The sequence below is a fragment of the Mirounga angustirostris genome, unplaced genomic scaffold, assembly GCF_029215605.1.
Source record: "Mirounga angustirostris isolate CCGP_5_RB_7025 unplaced genomic scaffold, mMirAng1.0.hap1 SCAF_10, whole genome shotgun sequence".
In the NCBI taxonomy this organism is placed as follows: domain Eukaryota; kingdom Metazoa; phylum Chordata; class Mammalia; order Carnivora; family Phocidae; genus Mirounga; species Mirounga angustirostris.
The window spans coordinates 24,065,111-24,084,913 of record NW_026991718.1 but is presented as its reverse complement, the minus strand read 5'-3'; the positions used below and the strand labels follow the sequence as shown (position 1 = coordinate 24,084,913).

At 46.3% G+C, this 19,803-nt stretch overlaps 1 long non-coding RNA gene across 5 annotated transcripts in view; it reads right to left on the bottom strand.

The window, feature by feature from the left end:
* LOC123850948 (uncharacterized) overlaps window positions 1-16,876 on the bottom strand; it is a 65,791-nt gene extending 48,915 nt beyond the window's left edge. For all 5 annotated transcript variants that reach the window (XR_010405493.1, XR_010405492.1, XR_010405495.1 and 2 more), the window contains exon 1: window positions 15,976-16,876. This is a non-coding gene — a long non-coding RNA (uncharacterized LOC123850948). The remainder of the gene's footprint in view (window positions 1-15,975) is intronic.
* Window positions 16,877-19,803: the final 2,927 nt, after the last annotated feature.

Sequence of the window (19,803 nt, the reverse complement as noted above, 5' to 3'; positions counted from 1 at the left end):
ACCTTGTCTCTGCTCCCCAGTACAGAGCTCGCTGCAGATCTCTCCAGTGGAAAGTAGTCTCTTCTGGTGTTTCCCAGATATTCAGGCCCCAAGGCAGTGCCGGTGGGCAAGCAGCTTGCTGGCCCAGAACCAGCGTACTCTGATTCTGCAAGGGAGTCTCAGAGACTTCCTCAATTTAGTGACTCACACGATTGCTCTCTACTTGGAACATCCAGTTCTGAACCATGCCGTCTCCCAGAAATTGTAATTCCAGCCTCAGCCTCATCCCTACAGTAAACCTTTGGTTTTGCCACCTGGTGTTCCAGGAAACTTGCTCCGGCAGACCTTTCTCCCTCCCCAGGAGAGGTGGCCAGTATGGAAATGCACTTTCGGCTCGCATCCAGAGGCATGTTTTTAATTCCAGATGCAACTGGGCACTGCCCTCCAGGTCCAAAATCCGGCACAGCAAGCCCCCACCCCAAGCTGCACCACTCACAAAACCACCCGCAGGGTCAGGATGAGAGCCACGGACCCATTAAAGACATACAGGTATCCCCCTCTTGTTCAAGGTCCGCCCTCCACCACTTCACTTTTACTAAAGACCTACACTAGTACCTGTTTTCGCTAATCAAAAGAAATCCAAAGCGGATTTTCACTTTTAAGGAAAAAAAGACGAAAGCAAAAATAGCCTCTAGGGTTTCTTTGGCAGCAGTCCTCATGGAGGCGGCGCACCCCCAGCCCTGAGTGGCGCCACCAAGCGCCATCTCTGGGAACTGCACCCAGCGTCTCAGCCTCAAGCCGCCATAGCTGTGACTTATTTTGTGCATCGATGAGCAAGACGTGTCCTAAGGTATCAGAAGAGCCTAAGAGGTTATTTTGGGGGGGGGTATGGGAATGATCAAAAAATTTTCTATACAAATTAATGGTAATCGCTTCTTCACTGAATGTCATTTCAGGTTTCGTAGGAACACTACTTTCGGATAGCGGGAGAAACAGGTACACTGTATTGTTCTACTTCATTTAATTTAATGGCTGCATCATGTACCAAGGATGTACCATAATTTGTTTAACTAAGCCCCTATTAAAGAACATTAAGGTAATTATTATTGTTATTAGACGAGCAGCTGAACCTTGGAAACACACTCTTAAATGCTTTCCCTCTGAGGAAAATGAAGAAGCTGTTTCCTATCAAGCTAACTGTGCCCTTGGAGATAATTACACCCCAGCCTGAGACTCCCTGACATTCTCAGAGGCTGTTCCTGATGGGAGTGGGCCTCCCAAGGGTGCTGGGGTGGGAAAAGGTTGACGACCAGCACAGCCTTTGAGAAATGAATTTTTAAATCAAGGAGAGGACAGGAAAAACTTCTGAAACATCCACTAATGAAAAAGTAACCAAGTGCCCTTGTATCTTCCTCTGATTATAATCCTCTGAACCCTTCTTTACCCCGCCGTGGACTACGTCCCGCTGGAGATGCTCGTGGCTGACGTCGCCTCCTCTTCAAGGTTCAGGAAGGACTGCTTGCTATCGAGGAGGAGGGAGGGAGGAGAGACGGGGTCTGCAGAGGCACACACCTCCTCACATGAAGGAGGCTCCTCACCGTAATGTGTCCTGCTTTGGGTCTTGCGATAATGCCTCATAGCCAAAGACAGCCACGCTTAGGCAGACCAGAGGGAAGCCAGAGGCCCATGAGCACTGTCCATCCAGGAGGGAAACACTGTGCTAGACAGAGACAAAGAGAGGTCATCAGAGCCCAGGCTGGATGGAGAGGCCACAGAGATGGCAATGGCACGGGAGCCGAACAGCGGTCACCAATGGCCCCTAGGTGCCCTACACTCTCCGAAACACTACATGCGCTCACTCTTTTCATCTGGTAGCTGCCCTCTGAGGCAAGCGCCAGTGTGCCCATTCTACAGATGAGAAGGAAGCACAGGAATGTGACCTAACAGCCGGAAGTAAGCACCTTACAGCACCAAGATCTGAACCCTGCAGTCTGACTCGGGCTGCTAGCCTGACCCCGGCTGTTTCCAACATGGTGGGAGCAGAAGCAGTGTGGAGCCAAGAGTTCTGTGACTGTCAGTGAGACGGAAGCAGGAGAGCAAGGGTCTTGTCTCACGGAGCCCAAGAATGAATCTCGCGGACAAAGGAGTGTGAGTAAAGCGATAGAGTTTTATTAAACGAGGAGACAGAACAGGCTCTCAGGAGTGAGAGGGGTCCCGACAGGGTTGCCACTGGGGGCTTTTAGGGTTGGTCTTTTATCGGAAGCTACCCAGGGAACTTAAATCCTTTTAACATCTCTATTGAGATCACCATTGAGCAAGGATTAGTGATAACACCTTTAACGGCTTACTTCCTTTCTAGGGTCAGGTAATTTTTTTTTGTTGATCACAAGTGGCTGTCATAACAAGACCCCACCTCAGACACCTAGGGCAGGATGATCTGATTTGTTTCCTTATCTCTGGCTTCCTTTCACCTCCACATTTTTGGTATTTTGTGAGCCTGATCTCGTGGCCCCCTACCTATCTCTCCTTACAGAGCCCCGCCTGTCCCTTACTCAAGACTAGAATGGGGAACTCTAGGGACACCCACTGGGAGGGGAAAATAAGAAGCCCAGGTCACCAGGACAGCATTGGTCCCCGAAGGACAAGGAGCCCTTGTTCTGTGCTCCAGGGGTGGGTGGGGCATAACATTGATGGTTTTCAGAGCTCAGTCCTGCTTGCTGCACTGGGCCTCAAGTAATAGCAGCCAGTCTTTGTTTACCGGGGCCTGAAAGAGCCTAACTGACTTGCTTTATTATGTTAATTGTGCAGATAGTCATTATGAGCTAAATGGTCAGAGAGAAGAAAAAAGATTAGGGTAAATAAACCAGGAGCTCCAGGGCGAGGAGCCGATCAAAGACAAAGGAATGGCCAGCCTTGGGACCTTTAAATCGGACAAAGCCACCTCTGTAACTACATTGGGCCTCAACATTACTGCCAACTGAATTTCCACTGTGTTTCAGTTTCAGTAGTTTTTCATGTCCTCTATTTATTTGTCTTATCAACCCTACGAGGCCTGCCAGGTAGGTATTACTATCTGCATATTACAGATGAAGAAGCTGAGGCCCGGGGAAGGTAGGGCTTGCCCAGGGTCCAGCAGCTCGAGGGCAGCTGGGCCAGAACTGTTACAGGAGTTCCTTCTTCCTTCGGTGACCATGGCTCTGGGTGGCGCCCCTTCGAAGAATTAAGAGGTAGACCAGAGGAAGAGTGGTGGCAGCAAAGCAAACTTTAAGGAGTGATAGTACAAAGCTCCCAAAGGAGGGGATCTGACAGGGTTGCCAATTTGTCGGTTAGATCTAGGGGGTTTTATGGGCTTATTGGCAGGCTGTTTTAATCTGATTAACCTTCCCCATGCCTGTCACCCAATCAGGTTTTGTCATCTACCTATCACATGGGAAAGGGTGGAGGGCTCCTTCCAGGGTGGTGTAAAATCCTTTTAAGGGTGGTTTCCTCTTAGGGTGGGAGGCCCTTGTCCCTGCCTGCCTTTCTTCCAAATATCTCTTGTCAGAATGAGGGAGAACCACTATCACCTCTGCCATTCATCATAGTACTAGAAGGCCTAGCTTCAGCAATCAGACAACAAAAAGAAATAAAAGGCATCCGAATCGGCAAAGAAGTCAAACTCTCACTCTTGGCAGGTGACATGATACTCTATGAAGAAAACCCAAAAGACCACCCCAAAACTGCTAGAACTCATACAGGAATTCAGTAAAGTGGCAGGATATAAAATCAATGCACAGAAATCAGTTGCATTTCTATACACCAACAATGAGACAGAAGAAAGAAAAATTAAGGAGTCGATCCCATTTACAATTGCACCCAAAACCAGAAGATACCTAGGAGTAAACCTAACCAAAGAGGCAAAGGATCTGAACTCAGAAAACTATAGAATACTCATGAAAGAAATTGAGGAAGACACAAAGAAATGGAAAAACGTTCCATGCTCATGGATTGAAAGAGCAAATATTGTTAAAATGTCTATGCTACCTAGAGCAATCTACACATTCAACACAATCCCTATCAAAATACCATCAACGGTTTTCACACAACTGGAACAAATAATCCTAAAATCTGTATGGAGCCAGAAAAGACCCCCAATAGACAAAAGAATGTTGAAAAAGAAAACCAAAGCTGGGGGCATCACAATGCCTGACTTCAAGCTCTATTACAAAGCTGTAATCATCAAGACAGTATGGTACTGGCACAAAAACAAACACATAGATCAATGGAACAGAATACAGAGCCCAGAAATGGACCCTCAACTCTATAGTCAACTAATCTTTGACAAAGCAGGAAAAGAATATCCAATGGAAAAAAGACAGTCTCTTCAACAAATGGTGTTGGGAAAATTGGACAGCCACATGCAGAAGAATGAAACTGGACCATTTCCTTACACCACACACAAAAATAGACTCAAAATGGATGAAAGACCTAAATGTGAGACAGGAGTCCGTCAAAATCCTCGAGGAGAACACAGGCAGCAACCTCTTCGACCTCAGCTGCAGCAACTTCTTCCTAGAAACATCGCCAAAGGCAAGGGAAGCAAGGGCAAAAATGAACTATTGGGACTTCATCAAGATAAAAAGCTTTTGCACAGCAAAAGGGAACAGTCGACAAAAGCAAAAGACAACCGACAGAATGGGAGAAGATACTTGTAAATGACACGTCAGATAAAGGGCTAGTATCCAAAATCTATAAAGAACTTATCAAACTCAACACCCAAAGAACAAATAATCCAATCAAGAAATGGGCAGAAGACATGAACAGACATTTCTGCAAAGAAGACATCCAAATGGCCAACAGACACATGAAAAAGTGCTCAACATCGCTCGGCATCAGGGAAATACAAATCAAAACCACAATGAGATACCACCTCGCACCTGTCAGGAATGGCTAAAATTAACCACTCAGGAAATGACAGATGTTGGCGAGGATGGGAGAAAGAGGAACCCTCCTACACTGTTGGTGGGAATGCAAGCTGATGCAGCCACTCTGGAAGACAGTATGGAGGTTCCTCAAAAAGTTGAAAATAGAGCTACCATACGACCCTGCAATTGCGCTACTGGGTATTTACCCCAAAGATACAAATGTAGTGATCCAAAGGGATATGTGTACCCCAATGTTTATAGCAGCAATGTCTACAATAGCCAAACTATGGAAAAAAGCCCAGATGTCCATTGACAGATGAATGGATAAAGAAGATGTGATACACAGACAGACACACACACACAAACACACACACACAGACAGAGAATATTATGCAGCCATCAAAAAATGAAATCTTGCCATTTGCAATGATGTGGATTAAACTAGAGGGTATTATGCAAGCGAAATAAGTCAATCAGAGAAAGACAACTATCATACAATCTCACTGATATGAGGAATTTGAGAAACAAGACAGAGGATCATAGGGGAAGAGGAGGAAAAAATGAAACAAGATCAAACCAGAGAGGGAGACAAACCATAAGAGACTCTTAACCTCAGGAAATAAACTGAGGGTTGCTGGAGGGGAGAGGGGTGGGGGGATGGGGTAACTGGGTGATGGACATTGGAAAGGGTATGTGTTGTAATGAGCACTGGGTATTATATAAGACTGATGAATCACAGACCTATACCCTTGAAACAAATAATACATTATATGTTAATTTAAATACATACATGTTTGTGTGTGTGTGTATATATATACATACATATATATATATATATTATATATATATATGTATATATATAATATATATATATATAAATTAAGAATGAGGGAGAACCCACAGTTTTCCAGTGGTGGGTGTGGGGACTGTGTCATGTCAGCTCTCCAGAGACCCGTGTCTGCCTCTCTTCCCAACTCCAGTCACGGTGAGAAAGTTTACAGCATGGAAATCAGCAAGCAAATCCAGGTCACTCCCCAGCTCACCCTGCCACCCAGAGCTGGCTGGTAAACCTTTACCAACACACCACTGAGAATATCCCAATAATTTTTCAGGTTGGTGCTAAAGGAAATGTTATGGCCCTTGAGATAGAAGTTAAAGCATAATCACTGAGGTAGGAAGGGCTGTCTTCCCAAATCCTTCAAGTTCCCCCTTTGTGGCAGCAGAAATCCTAAGAACGAAGAAGCCAGGCTCTGTGCTATGGGCTTTATGCATTATCTAATTCATTCCTCATCACAACCCTTCCCTGACAACGAGGACATTTGAGAAGTAAATTGCTCAAGGTCACACAGCCAGAAGGTAGTGAAACTGGGATTCAGATCTAGGTCTGAGCCTCTTAATCATGGTGCCATTATCTTAGTCACATTATTATTTCATAAGTAGACTTTTCTTCTCAGTTCTATAGCACCCCTCCTGTTCCCATCTTGTAAACATATAACGGAATTATAACTAAAATCAATCAAGGCAACTAATTTCTAACACACAATGAATATTTTAAGGGCCATCTGAAATCTCAATAAAATTCCATAGCCTATTAAACCATTTTAGCAATTTATAATCATGGCCTATAGAGAATGTCAGAATTAATATTCTGCCCTCTTATTATTTCAGCCATCGAAGATATCTTATGTGATAATTGGCTCTTAGCAGCCACAGTCTAATTTAATTTATTTATGAATACCTTGTATTTATATTTCATGGATATTGTTTTAATTATTAAATCACTACATCTTAGAAAGAAATGTAATTTTGTTATAGGGCAAATGTTCTTCACGTCAACGTTTGTAATGCCATTTTAAAAGTATATAAGGATAACAAGATTGCCTAGGTTTCAAAGACAAAATTTGTTGCATTTTGCTGGAAGCCATTTTGTCTGAAAATAAATACTACAATGCAGAACTACCCAGAGATCTAAAGCAATTGTGAGGATAAAGGAACAAAACCTACCTGCTAATGCACTTGAACCTGTAGTGTCCAGAGTTAATATCCTAATTCGGAGAGGCGGACTGACTTGAAGTAGATAGAAATAAGCCATTGCAGAGTGAACAGAACATGGCGGGGGGGTTGGTAGCAGGATCCTGGCGTCAAATCCCAGATCTGCCATTTGCTATCTTTATGACCTGGGGTAAGTTACTGAACCCACTCTCAACATCTGTTTCCCATTTTAAAAGTGGGATCAACAATATCCACCACATAATGGAGTTGTAGTGGGAACAGAACTGGGTATGATTTGCAGAGTACAGTGCAAAATGCAAATGTAAATGCAAATCCTTTGCTCAAGAGTGGTTAAACATTTCAAGACAACAACAACAGAGCAGTAAAGCAAGTGTGGGGGTCCTTCTGAGAGTGGGGCCCTCTGAACCACTGGGGGTCCTCTGCCCATGAAGCCAGCCAGGTAAGAATCACGTGAAATGCCACATGCCAACCGTGTCCCACTTGGGATGCGCTTGAAGAATAGTAGCTATTTGGGGTTGGGCTGTTTGCCACCTGATTTTTACACAGCGTGAAAAAGAAATCTAATAGTCACTTTTCTTTTAAAGATGGGTACCGGCCATGCCTCACAGAATACACCGATAGCTACCTAGCGCTGAAAGAGTTCAAAGTCACAACAGTCCAGGCAGACGGGGGCACAGAACCCAGGAGAGTGATACCAACCTCCAGGCCAGGGTGCCTTCCCACCCCTGCACTTTAGACATCTGTCAATTGTTGCAAGAGGAATAGAGAATGCGGGATTCTGTTTCCAAGTCGAGGTCTTGAAACCATAAAGCTAATCTCATTGGGTTTTGCACTACATTGAATTAAAGTCCTAATTCTAATTTCACCAAATAGGGTTACCGGAAGAACAGGAAGTGAAGCTTCCTAACTGAGTTCCACCGTCCAGAGGGAGTCCAGAGAGAACAGAAAATCAATTTCCTGATGGTGGAGAAGCGGGTAAGCGAGTCCAACCTGTTGGGAGTAGCTCGTTTCTTTGTGAGGAAGTAAAGACATTTCTGGCAGAGACTTTTCTTGTCGAGGGGGGCCATATGGTTCTCATAGTTTTCTACACATTCTCCTTTGGGCATCCTCTTCATCGTGGACTGATGGAGCCTCTGGCGATTTTCTTAGTTCTTACCTCCTGCAGGTGAGAACGCCCCCACTAGACTGCAGATCGGAAAGCTGAGTGTCCCTGAGGTGGAGGTATTCTTCCATCTCACCCAAATCTTCCAGAGAGTTCCTTTCTGGAGTTTTGTTTTGTTTTGTTTCGAATGTATCAGCACCCGCTTCTCCTCCAGGCCCCCGTTGATCCTCACGGCTCCCCACTCTCTCCCCTAGGCCACATGGGACCACCCCAGCTCCTCAGGGGTCTCAATACACTTCTCATTTTATTCACTGCTGAGGATTTCTAGCTGACTAACACCTTAGACATGTTCACAGTGGCGACACACCTCCTCCAGCTGGTAGACCCAGGTCTCCACTTCACTCCGTGTGTCATGAAGGTGTGAGACAGCAATGTGGGTTGTTTTCTCAAGTATTTGTCCACAGGGACTATTCCTGTCTTACTTTAGACTCTTCCACAGCGTGGTGCCCAGCACCTTACATGAGGTAGGCATTCAATCATTATTTGTTGAATGACTATATTCCTATGACATCATTTCTTTATTCTATTTAGTTTGATCATGCTGTTGAGACCAAAGGCCCCTTGAAGCATTTGTTTATAGAAATATTTATCGAGGGCGCCTGCGTGGCTCAGTTGGTTAAGCAACTGCCTTCGGCTCAGGTCATGATCCTGGAGTCCTGGGATCGAGTCCCGCATCGGGCTACCTGCTCAGCAGGGAGTCTGCTTCTCCCTCTCCCGCTCCCCCCTCTTGTGCTCTCTCTCTCACTCTCTCTAATAAATAAATAAAATCTTTAAAAAAAAAAAAGAAATATTTATCGAGTGCCTGCCATGTGACAGGAAAATTTCAAAAACACAAGGAATGAGCACAGTTAACTCTAGCAAATACTAATATATACAGTACTAACATATACAGTAACAACGTGGTGAGTCTGGAGAAGGAAACTGACCCTCTGGGCAGACAAGAGCTGGTGCAGTCATTCCCACGATCGATCCTCCCAGGGACTGGAGTTTACCTCGCTGCTAGGACAAAGGTCTGGAAAAAGTGAGGGTCCCGGTGCAACACCCAGGATGGAGAAGATCAGCTGTGGGGTATTTTAAGACCGGAACTGCAGAATCAGACTATTAGACTTGTCAACTGGGGGCTTCCACAGACCAGCTATAACCTTGTGTCCGGGTCTGTTCAGGCTGCTATCACAGCAATATTATATTCCTCACCATTCTGGAGGATGGGAAGTCCAAGATCGAGGCACTGGTGGGTGTGGTACTTAAGCACACCACATCAGAGAGAAAATGTGCCTTCCTTACATTTCTCCAATCCCCTGAAGTGTGGTCCTGCCTCCTCTCCAGTTCTACTGGCCAAGGAAGCAGGTACCAAGGATCATTCCTGGGGCCAGGGGTCAACCAACTTGCAGTGCTTTGATCTTTACCTTCTACCCCGTCGGAGGACCTCTCCCCATCCACCCCTACCCTGGCCTCATTTGTCAACAAGGAATCAGGCAAAGTGTCCAGGATGTGTTCTATCCCTTTTCTCCCTCCCCCGCCAGAGCCCTGCTTTTCCTGGGCCAGAAAAGGTAGGAGGACTCAGCAGGCCTAGGATACCCTGAGTGTCTGGCTCAGAGGAGATGAGTGCCATCAGGCTCTCCACTCTTTCTGGAGAACACAGAAGGAGAGCAGGGAGTGTGCTCAGCCATCTTGCTCACTTCCCAGCGGGAACTGGGGCCCCGCGCTCGGACTCCAGATGCCCCCAGTGTGCTGTGTGGCTGGCTATCTGGTCGTTGGGTGTGCTCCCTGGTTTCACAGCTCTCCTACACAGGGGGCACACCCAGCTGACAGGGTCTGACAGGGTCTCACTCTTTGAGGCCAGACCTGGGTGTGCTCCTATGTGCCGAGAGGCCCCAAAGCCTCAGGCACGAAATGGGAAAGGTCAATGGCCCTCCTGCAGCAATCGCAAGGGTGTGGGCTGGGGTCACCAGGACAGCAGAGGGAGCAAGCCATCACTTGGGTCAGGCTCCCTTTCTTCTCAGTGGCAAATAGGTCATTTGGAAGAGACCTAGAAACCCTTCCCTAAACGGTGCCTCAGAACCACAGCACCCGGACCAGGGTCTCTGCTTCAAGCCCCAGAACAGGAGAGCGGCTGAGGAGCTGTAGCCACACCTGCCTGGAAACTTGCTCGAAAGCAGTGAAGCAGGACTCTGAGCCACTCGCTGGCCTCCTGGCTGCAGGGGGAAGGGGCCCGCCCTGAGCCGATATTGAGACTGGCTATTCCCCTGGGACCACCTTCAGCTCAGCCCACGAGGAGCGGGTGTGTGTGGGGGGGTGCAGTCTGGCCTTTCCTTTGACCCAACCCAGACTTGCCCAGGGCTGGAGGGAGAAAAACCTGGCATGGCCAGACCAGAAAATGGTTCGATGGCGCCCCCTGCTGTTCACATGCTAGACCGTATGGATTTGCAATGGAAACGCCAATCTGTTCTCACTTGGAAAAGACTTTGTTTTAAAGCACTGTGTCAGGGCGCCTGGGTGGCTCAGTCGTTAAGCGTCTGCCTTCAGCTCGGGTCATGATCCCAGGGTCCTGGGATCGAGTCCCACATCGGGCTCCTTGCTCGGCAGGAAGCCTGCTTCTCCCTCTCCCACTCCCCCTGCTTGTGTTCCTGCTCTCGCTATCTCTCTCTCTGTCAAATAAATAAATTAAATAAATTAAAAAAAATAATAAAAATAAAGCACTGTGTCAGGTAACTGTTGCTGTGTAACAAATGTGTGGTTTACAACAAACAACTTATTATCTCCCCCCGTTTCTAGGGGTCAGGAATTTGGTTTGGCTGGGCAGTTCTGGCTCCAGGGCCCCCAGGAGGCTGCCATCAGATGCTAGCCAGGCTTGCCGCCATCTCCTGGTTTGACAGGTGCTGGGAACTCCACTGCTGAGGTGGTAGACTCTCTCACTTGGCAAGGTGGCGCTAGCTGTTGGCAGGAGACCTCAGCACCTCTCCACAGGGGTCTATTGTTTGCACAACGTCATGGCATGGCAGCTGACTTCCCCCAGAGCAAATGATTCAAGAAGCTAAAGTGGGAGCTGCAATGGCTTTTCGGACTTGGCCTTGCAAGGCATGCAGTCACTTGCACTGTATTCACGCTAATTCACACGCGCTGTGATTTGTGATTCGGTGTAGGGGGAAACTACACAAGGACATGCATTCCAGATGGTGAGGCTCCCTGGGGACCATCTTGGAAGCTGGCTACAATAAGTACCCACCATGCGCTAGGCAGTGTATAAATAATATATAACAACAACATCCATAGCATACAGTGGCAATTATTTCATGCTAAGTACCTTCCCTGAATTAGCTCATTAATCTTCACCACAACCTGACAAGTTTGGTCCTTCTGTTACCCATTGGAGAGAGGAGGAAATTAGGGCTTGGGGAGGTTAGGTACCGAGGTCACACAGCCAATAAGTGGTTGATTGAGCATTTGAGACTTTGGTCTGTGTTCACTATGCTGGAATGCCTCCCTAGGCATTTAGAGCCAACAACCAAGCAGGTGGGCACAGAGAGCTCAAATAACATGGTCAAGGTTACTGAATCAGCAAATGGCAGAGCCAGGGTTTGAATAGAGGCCTGACTCCAGAGCCCATGCTCTTTCCAGCCCACTGCATTGCTCTGGAATGGGGGAGAGGGACACAGAAAGGAGAGAAGAACACGAAGAACAGGGTAACTAGCCCATCTAGGGCCTATGTGCCTATCAGAAAGGCTGCTCCCTTTTTTTTTTTTTAAAGATTTATTTATTTATTTATTTGACAGAGAGAGGGAACACAAGCAGGGGGAGTGGGAGAGGGAGAAGCAGGCCTCCCACCGAGCAGGGAGCCCAATGCGGGACTCGATCCCAGGACCCTGAGACCATGACCTGAGCCGAAGGCAGATGCCCAATGACTGAACCACCCAGGCGCCCCAAGGCTGCTCCCTTTTGGGCAGCTGTAGTTCTGCAGATGCTTCTGGGCTTGGCAAGCTCTCCCCACTTTCTTCCTGGTCAGGGCAACATCTGAGTGTGGCAACCCTGGGGCAGGAAGGGAACAGGCAGACAAATGGGAGAGATGTGCTTATAGTGTACAAGGGTGGTTGTAGGGGGCTAAAAAAAGAGGGGAGAAAAAATAGAGAAAAGGAGGAGAGAACAAAACTAGGAGATGAAGAAAGAGGGGACAAGAAATGGCAAAGGAAAACCAGACCAAGTATATGGGGTCCGTTGAGTCCTCTTAGGCAGATGCTCGGGACCTTCTCTACGAGTGACTGGGAGCTCCAGCATGACTAGCTGGGGAAGCAGAAGATCAAGTGTGTGGGGGCCTCGGACTCTAGTTCACCAGCTCCCCCTCATCTCCTTCCCCAGCTCCATCACTAGTTGGAGGAATGGGGAGTAGAAAGGACACTCCAGCATGAAGCTGGCCTGAGGAAACCCTAGTTTCCAGTAAAACGGGGTGGCAGGAGGGTGAGCAGCCTCCTGGGAGAGCCAGAGAGACCCAATCCAGATGCTAATGGTGAGAGTATCAGAGAGCGGATTGACAGATTGACTACCTAGAGAGAAAACTGGACGGTATCAAACAAAACGGATTGTTTAATTGGCAGGTTCAGCTTTGTTAGTGGCCATTGATCAATTAATGTCTGCTTGCCTTTGTGTTCGAATTTGTCAAGGATGACTTCCACGCCAGGACATGGAGTCGGAACCCACCCGTGTTGCTGATCATTTCAAGTTTAAAGGTTAGGAGAGTCGGAGGCAGAAAGTCATGGATGTAAGTCCTAGTTTTAGCAGATGTAGAAGGGGGATCCCCGCCCCCACCCCAGTAGCCTCAAGTGCCCCCGCAGTCAAGCTTCACTTGGGCTGCCTCTCCTAAAAGTTCGGCAGCCTTCTAGAGGACACTCCCGGGCAGGAAGCTGAAGCAGAAAAAGCACTTTTGTTCCTGCCTCTAGCCTCTTCCTACTCCAATAAGAGCTCACAGTTGCCAATTGGTTTTCCAAAAAACAGATGTTTATTTTTTTTTAAAAGATTTTATTTATTTACTTATTTGAGAGAGCGAGAGCGTGTGCACAAGCAGGGGGAGAGGCAGAGGGAGAGGGAGAAGCAGGCTCCTGGCTGAGCAGGGAGCCCCCACTGGATCCCAGGACCCGGGATCATGATCAGGGCTGAAGGCAGACGCTTAACGATTGAGCCACCCAGGCGCCCCTGAAAGAATAGATGTTGATTTCACCTTCTGCTTGTACTCTTCCAGGGCTTTTCAGCCACTTACAGCATAAAATTTAATTCCTGAGGACGGCAAGTTGGGTCTTTCATAGTCTGCCTGCTAGCTACCTTTTTAGCTTGATCTTCCAGCAGGTCCTGTGTACTTTGTTACCTTTGGGCTTTTGTTTATGCTGTTATTTTTATTAAAAATTCTTCCCCCCGGGGCGCCTGGGTGGCTCAGTGGTGGAGCGTCTGCCTTAGGCTGAGGTTGTGATGTGGCTGGCTCTCTGCTCAGCGGGGAGCCTGCTTCCTCTCCCTCTGCCTGCCACTCCCTCTGCTTGTGCTCTCTCTGTCAAATAAATAAATAAAATCTTAAAAAAAAAAGTTCTTCTCCCTCTCTCTGCATGGTACTCTCCTTTTCAAACTTCAACCTGATTATCCAACCATCCTTCCAACCATCCAACCATCCTGCACCCTGAAATTCTACTTCAGTGCTCCCCAAGCTTGTCCACACACTGGATCACCTGGGGATGATTTGAAAAACATCCTGATGCCCCATGTCCCACCTTCAGAGGCTGTGACTTTACTGATCTGGAATGTGGCCTGGGCTTGAATTTTTCAAAGATCCCCAGGTGATTGTAATGTGCAGACCCAGTTCCGGGACCACCGCCCCACCCTGTACCACATACTATAATAGCCCTTGAGGATTTAGAGGTAAAAGTTGGTTTAGACTAGATATTTAGTGTAGAAGGAGAAATACATCAATAAATACGTAATTGCCCAACAACATATGCAAGTGTTATGAAAGACATAAGGCACGGTACCCTTGGGAAGGTATAGGAAGTACACGTAACCCCCACTGGTGAGGTTGAGGGATGGGTGGCCAGAGCTGCTGAGTCTTCAAGGACAAGAAGGGGTGTTCCAGCCAAAGATGGGGGTGGGTACCCTACTCAGAGGGAAAACGGAGCACAGCACAGTGAGCTAGAGAGAGCGCGGGTCACCTTCAGGGGTGGACAAAAACTTAGTGTGACTGCAGCTTTGGGGCAGTTAGGCTGCAGAGGCAGACAAGGCCTTGAAGGGAGCAGGGAGTGCAGAGTCACCAAAAGGGGTGTCAGGGATGTGACCTGGTCACGCTTAGTAGCTGTGAATGCCCAGGAGGTAAGGCAGTTGGTGAACTGGGAGGGGAGACGATAGGAACCAGTAGGGAGGCCTTTCCTTCTTCAGAGCAGTCTCCTCTCCTACATCTTCTCTACCCGCACACCGCATCTCACATCAGACCCCCTGGCCTTGTGCCCCTGACCCAGAGTGAGGTGCCTGGTGGAGAACGAGCACTCATACCTCACCCCACATGGTCCGGTAGGAAAAGCTCAGATCCAGAGCCAGACTGCCTTGATTCAAGACCCAGTTCTACTCCTAACAAATGGTGTGATATTGAGAAGTCACCCACGTTCTCCGGTCTTACTTTTCTCCACCATCAAATGGAGAAAATGCCAAACTCATAAGGTTATTTTGAGAATTAGAAAAAATGTATGGGGTTCTTATAGTTCCCAGAACGGCAGCTTCAGCATCACCTGGGAATGTTAGAAATGCGAATTCTCAGGCCTCCCCCAAGACCCGCCGACCCAGGAACTCTGGCGCACAGCCAGTACCCAGTGTCGGAGCCCTGCTGATTCTAATGCATGCTGAAGTTTGAGAAACACTAGCGTGTGGAAACGGCTTCACCCCTAGGCTTTTCTGGAAGCCTACTCCCGGAAAGTGGAAAAACCCACCCCGCTAACCAGCTCTGGCCTCTGTCCCAGCCTCTCCTTTCTGCAATTCTCCCCGAGTTGGTCATTGCAGATGTGAGGCTCTGGGAGGCCAGGCTCTGAAATCAGGTCTTGGGGGCTGGGCGGGGGGGCACTATACCAGCAGCTGCCTGTGTACATACGTGCATGCACAGATTTTTGATCTCTAAGTAAAACTGTGTGACCTTGACCTCTGAGAATGCATAGGTTTCCTTGTCTGTAAACGGGAATGATAGTACTTAAAGGCTAGTCCTTTCCACATGTGAACTCATTTTATCCTCACAACAGCCCCACAAAGCTAGGACTATTATCACCACCATTTTAGAGATGAGGGAGTCAAGGCACAGAAAGCCTACATAACCTGCCTAAGGGCACCCAGCTGTTAAGTGTTAGAGCTGGGCTTCAGGCACAGGCCCTTTGGTTCAAAGTCCTTGCTCTTAACCAGTCGGCCTGCCAAAGCTGCTTAGAAAACATTAATGCGCCGGCCTTTAGCCTACTCCCCCCTTGGGCTCTCTGTTGTGTTGAAACACCTCACCCTGAACATAGTTTCTCTGGGACTTACAATGAGAATTCGGCTTAAGCCATTTCACCTCTTCGGGCCTTAGTTTCCAAATGTTTAAAATGTATGGTTGCGCTAGATTAGGGATGTGAGCTGGAGCCCCGAGGCCACAGAGAATAAACTGTTTGTCTCTTGATCTGAGTCGAAAGTGACGGTCTGGAAATGGTATGTGCTCTGGCTCTCCACTCTGCAGCCCCCCACCCTCCACAGTCTCACACAGGCCCACAGGCCTCCCTTAATGAACTCTCCAGCATCCAAAGGCACTTGAGTGTGAGATCACTCATCGGAAAATGCCTAAATCTGAGGGCCTGTGAATTTACAGCCCCAGCACCCCCCCAAGCCCCCCTTTCCCCTCCCCCAGTCCCTGCTCCTCCAACTTAAAGAACACTTTACCTGGGATGTTTCTTGTGCAGAGAAGGCCCTGAGCCTTGGCTTACACCTTTATGGATGTCCTCTACTTGGCATGGCTGCCAGGTGTGAGCCTTGTCCTCTCTCATGGCCACATGCCCTGGAAATGCTGATTTATATTTGCTTCTGGAAGGGAGACAGATGAAGCTTGTTTTAGAATGGAAGGTTAATCCAATTTTAGAATCCATCACACGGAGATGATTTCTGTTATTTTCATTTAATCTGGAACGTTCCGTCTGTTCAAACTTAGAAACGAATCAATTGCTGGAAGAAGGAAGGCCCTTCACGAGCTTCTACACTCCTGTGTTGGATGCCTTTCATTTCCCACCGCAGGGATACACTCAGTATGGATAAAGTAGCTCGGGGCATTTCTACTGGACTTTGCGAATGTCCTTCACCTGACTGCCGGGAAGTGGGCACCAGGTGTTGCCAACTGTTAGCATATTGTCTTACAGGGAATAGGTGCTCAAACATTGCCCAATGGATACATGAACGCGCACACACTTTCTAGCAACTGGAGGCGATGCGAAATAACTCGCTGAATCTCACCCAAATTATAGGAATGATTTTATTTTTAGAATACTGTATGGCTTATAAAGAGTTTTCACACACATTCTCCATAAATTATTTTCCGTATTTTAAAGTTGAGGAAACAAGGCTTCAGGAGGTTAACTAACTGCAAAGTCATACTGTGGCGTTCAGCTTTCCAGGACTCGGGTTACCCTTTTCAAAATAAAAGGTAATATTAAAAAATAATTGTTGAAAAACTATTGCTTAAAGCTGTGGAAGCTAAAGCTTTAGATACTAAAACAGAAAAAAAACCACCTATCACAAAAACTGGAAACAATACCTAATCTTTATAATCTTTATAGTTTCCAAGCATGTGCTCACATCTGATTTCCTTTGGCCCCCCGCAACAACTCTTCCCCCCTCCCCCCCCCCCCCGGCGGAGTAAAATCCTCTCTCATTGGGTGAGCCGACCCTAAGAGACTGCCCCGACGATCTTTCCAAAAGACAGGTCAGACTGACAGTTAAGAACCGAACTTGCATACTCATGCCATCTACTGGTGCTTTTCTGGTAGCATGAGTTCCAGTGGACGTTATATTAAACATTTTTTGTGCAGGGTAAAAATCAGGGCCACTCAGATGTTTTACTCATTATTCGCCAAGTCCTTGAAAATACTGCCCCCTCTCAATCGTTGAGACTCGTTTTTGAAGGAGCCTACTTTAAAACAGGACTCAGGATTTACTCAGGAAAGGGTTTGAAAAGCTTTGGATTCCTTTTGGCATTTTGGCAGGTTTTAGAAATGCCTCTGAGCACCTTCCAATTGGCCTGGAGCCCTGTGGGAAGGGAGATGGCTTAGCTAGGAAAAGAGAACACTCACAGAATCTTCATGTGGTCACAGTAACGCCTCCACTTTGCCCGGTGTTTTCTGGGAGGGCTACAGGTAGAGTTGGTTAGCTGAGAAGGTAGTGTGGCCAGGTTCTGACAGTTCACTCCGTGGGACCTCAACAGTTGGTGGAAGTGAAATTCTGGGAACAGCTGAAGCCCACCCTCCTGACCCAGGGGCACACCAGGTGGGATCTCCCAACGGCACCAGTCCCTGAAAACCTCTGGCCAATCCTCAGGAACATAAATACCTCCTTTTCCAAAGCTGGGCTTTGCTCTCAGTATGTTTTTTTTTTTTAATTATTAGATGGAATTGGTTTTTGTACTTTGCGTTAAATCCAGGGACAAGAGATGACTTGTTCATCGTTAGGGCAAATCCACAGAGGATTGAAATGAGATGATTTGGTATATAAAACCATTTTTCTCATAATCTTAGTACTCTTTAAAAATTGGACTAACTCCATTAGAGCACTAGTGTGAAATAGGCTAAGACAAACACAGGAGAAAGAAAATTAGGTTTGTAAAGGAACTAGTCAATACCTGTAGTGAAAATTCTTACAGGATTCTTCTCAAAAGTTACCTTGTCTGGCTGGGGGGGAAATGGAGGCTTTTTTTTTTAATTTATTTACCTTATCACTGAGGTTGTATTCACTAAACTTTACCTTGGTTTCCTTTTGTTCCGTGGTAGGAGAAAAATAGGAGCCTTGACAATTATTGAAAGCAAAGTAAAATGTCTATTGAAGCAGATTATGAAAGGTTCCTTATGGCAAAAGGTCAAGATGGTAACATTTGATAAAGAGCAGATTTCTAGCCCTAATTTGTTATAAAGGCATATCAAACCAGGAAGGATTTAAAGAACTTTGAAAGCATTCTGGTCATTCATTAGAGTAAAATTAGAGTAAATTGTGAAGGATTGTAAAGGTTTACTGGAAAAAAGTATAGATACATTTACATAATACTTAACCGGTTTTTAGGCCATGTATTTCACTATGTTTTAACAAGAATCATTTAAGATAGGACTTTTTATAATTCATACTTGAGAAAACAAAGGTTAAGAGGTTAAGTCACACACTTCCCAAAGTCACATAGTTAATAAATCACACTCGTTATTAAAGACAGGCCTTTGAAGGCTAGTGATCTTTCTAGAAAGATTTTTCCCGGAGACTTTTCCCCTCCTTTTAAAAAGTATATCTTAGGGAAAAAGTTTATCTAACTGTTGTATTTACTCACTTTTAAGGATCACTGTTTTTAAGCAGGTGGACATCATATTAATCCTTTTTTTTCTTGTTCATCCTTCTAAGTCTTTTGGCCTCTTTTTGAGAAATACCTGTTTGTACCAGGTGGTAACATACCATAAACCATACACTGCATTAGCACCCTTACCTGCAGGGAATACATCCAAGGCCCCAGTTGATGCCTGAAAGTGCGGGTAGTACCAAACCCTATACATATTGCTTTTTCCTATAATTTATAAATTAGGCCCAGTAAGAGATTAACAATAAAATAGAACAATTTTAAGATACTGTAACGAAAGTTATGTGAATATGGTTTCTCTCAAAATATATTGTACTGTTCTCACCCTTCCTCTTCCTGTAATGATGTGAAATGATAAAATACCAACGTGACTAGAGGAAGTGAGGTGGATGACGTAGGCATTTTGATGTAGGTCAGGCTACTCCTGACCTCTGACCGTATGTCAGGAGGATCATCTGCTTCCTGACCCACAGGTGACTGAAATCTCAGAAACGGAGACCATGGATAAGGGGAGACTACTGTATTGAGTTTGAATAACCCTTTCAATAGTGATGGTCATGTATTTGCAGATAAGTTATGTTTGCATTTGGGTAAAAAAATCTGGATTTCTTGGCTCCACCTCAGAGACCAATCCAGTATTGGGAGAGGCATAATTCACTGTTCAACAAGTCTCCCAGGTGGTCAGATTACAAATATTAAAAGCCTAAATATGTTGAGTGTTGTCCAGGATCACAAAACCCTTAATGGTGCTTTGGAATGTATATTTTATGCCATAATAGGTTTCAATTTGTTAAGCCCCACTATTCTAAAATAAAGAAGCCATGCAATTCATACTCAATTTTAGATGGGTATGCATCCTAATTTTTCCTTTTAGTTCCACTTTATTTCTAGAATTCTCATATTAGTGCAAAGTGCTAGCCTAACAGGAGTTTTTCAGTTTAATCTCGCTCTACTCCCAATTCACACCTTCCTTCCCTAGAAGGTTTTATATGGCTCCTGGTGGGAAGTTGGTGTTAAAAACAGGCATGCAATAGTGGATGTCTAAACTGTGAGATATTTTTATAACTGGTGTGGAAATGAACCATCATAAACATGTCTCTGAATCTTTTACAACTGGTAGTTTCCCAATACTGCTGAATCCAAACTACCTGCGGACTGATTTCGGCCTG